This window comes from Athene noctua, chromosome Z, assembly GCF_965140245.1.
Source record: "Athene noctua chromosome Z, bAthNoc1.hap1.1, whole genome shotgun sequence".
In the NCBI taxonomy this organism is placed as follows: domain Eukaryota; kingdom Metazoa; phylum Chordata; class Aves; order Strigiformes; family Strigidae; genus Athene; species Athene noctua.
Window position 1 is genome coordinate 59,763,689 of NC_134077.1, and position 2,402 is coordinate 59,766,090.

Here is a 2,402-nt window from a genome sequence, read left to right on the forward strand (position 1 = left end):
GGCACTTGGGAAGAGAGATTGTGTTCCAAGCAGTACATATTTACAATACACTTAACAATTTGTTTGCATAAAAGCACCGTCATAGGTACGCTTCATCTGTAGAGTGTTCTTTTTGTAATGGTAATACAAACCTAGAAGCAGCACATAATGAAAAGATAAGAAGTTAAAAAAAATAAAGGTTGTGGATGTTACCTTCTGAATGCCAGGTCAGCCCTGAACTAAAACCTGCTTTCAATTTAGCATATAGGCAGTAACATTAGGGACTTGTCTTGGTTGACTAGTGCAAATAAACCACTCATAGCCCCAGGTACCTATGCTTGGCAGCTGAAAAAAACCCTATCCTTAAGAGTGAACTAAATTTGCGGTGTGCATTTTCTTCCAGGAACTTAGTATTATCAACTTCAACAATGATTTGTGAAAGACAAGTCGTTGTCTTTAACAAAAACAACCATTGTCTTAATTTTCATTTGTTCTTTGATTGAACTATGATTTCAGTTTATATTTTTAAACTCATCTATGATTTCTTCAATTTCATTTTTATAAAAAAAAAAAAAGGTGAAGAGTTAAAAGACTTACTGGGATGCGAGAGTCAGCACTTTAAAGCAATTACTGAATACTATTTTGAAGTGTAACAGAGTGAAGGTAAGGCTTGTGTTTCACAAAGGAAAACCATCCTTTAAAACCATGTCTCTGCATATATGGCTCATAGACACACGTTAAATGATCCATTTTAGAAAGCAAAAGCTTAGTGAGATGAATTCCACCCACTTGCAAGCAGATCTATAACTGTTTGACTCAGACTTGTTCACTCACAGACTCTTTCAGGTTATCACCATGCTGGGGTTTTGTTGTTGTTGTTGGGTTTTCTTTTTTTTCTTTTTTTTTGTTTTGTTTGTTTGTTTTGTTTAAGATGATTTAAAAATATTTCTTAAGAGGGGTAAAATTTTCAAAATACTTAAATGCCTGAATAGGTTTTCTGATATTTAGTGAACACGGACTTTTAATTCTTCCAGTTCATTATCCACTCCAGAGATACTGCAGAAAGTGCTTTTCTGCTTTAAGCTTTCTCTCCAATGTCCTTCTCTAAAATGGGGACTGTTCTTTGGTAAACTGAAAACACCAAACCAAGCCAAAAAAAAAAAAGTGCAAACAATGGTATAATTAATTATTACCAGCATAAATATTTTACAGTTTGCATTCACTAGTTACCAATGAAGAATTTCTATACATTAACTTGGCATAATAGTTGTTATGTTAGTGTCTGTGTAGTGGAGATGATTTCTAGCAATTCTGGGGCTATTCACTTTGAGATCCAACAGCAGCAATATGATAAACACATTGCTGCACTCCGATTTTCACTGCAGCACTAAAACATGTGTTTGGGTCACTCTCAGCAGAGAAAATTCAATTCAAACAGTTATTTCTTTCACTTATTTATGCTGATGTACATGCAGATGAGATATTTCATTTGTAACCTACTACTAAACAGGAAATCTGTGCGTTCCAAATTACTAGATATATAAACCCACTGAGGTGCTGGAGCATGTTCAAAAAGCTATGAAACTGGTGAGGGGTCTAGAAAGCAAGTCTTACGAGAAGCAGATGAGGGAACTGGGCTTATTTAGTCTGGAGAAAAGGACACTGAGGGGACACCTTATCACCTCCCACAAGTACTTGGAAGGACGTTGTAGTGAGGTGGGTGTTGGTTTCTTCTCCCAAGTAACAAACAATAGGATGAGAGGAAATGGCCTCAGGTTGCGCCAAGGAAGGTTTAGATGTGATTTTACGAAAATTTTTTTTCACCAAAAGGGTTGTCAGGCATTGAAACAGGCTGCCTGGGGATGTGGTTGTGTCACCATCCCTGGAGATATTTAAAAGATGTGTAGGTGTGGCACTGAGGGAAGTGGTTTAGTGGTGCACTTGGCAGTGGTAGGTTAACGGTTGGAACTGATGATCTTAAAGGACTTTTTCAACTTAAATGATTCTGATGTACATTTGCTTGTGACAAACATCAAGGGCCTTCGAGATGCAGGAAAATACTTGAATGTAAAAAATAAAATGGATGCACAGATGTAAAAATAGAACATGGGAACCTTTTCATATATGAAAGGTGTGACCATACAATTAACTGGTTAGCAAAACTATGTTATTCTCTAATGTAAATGGGCTTAGGGGCTACAGGTATATAACTGCAGCTACAGGTATATAACTGCAGATCTCTGTACATAATTCCCATTGAGACTTGCTTTCTGGAAAAAGATTCACATACAGACACCACAGAATATAATCCAGAGCAAATCTCAAATCCCCTGGGAATAGTTAGGAAAAGAAGAGCATTTATCAATACCTTCTTTGAAACTATGTGGGATAAGACACTGCAATATATTACCTTGATTTCCATT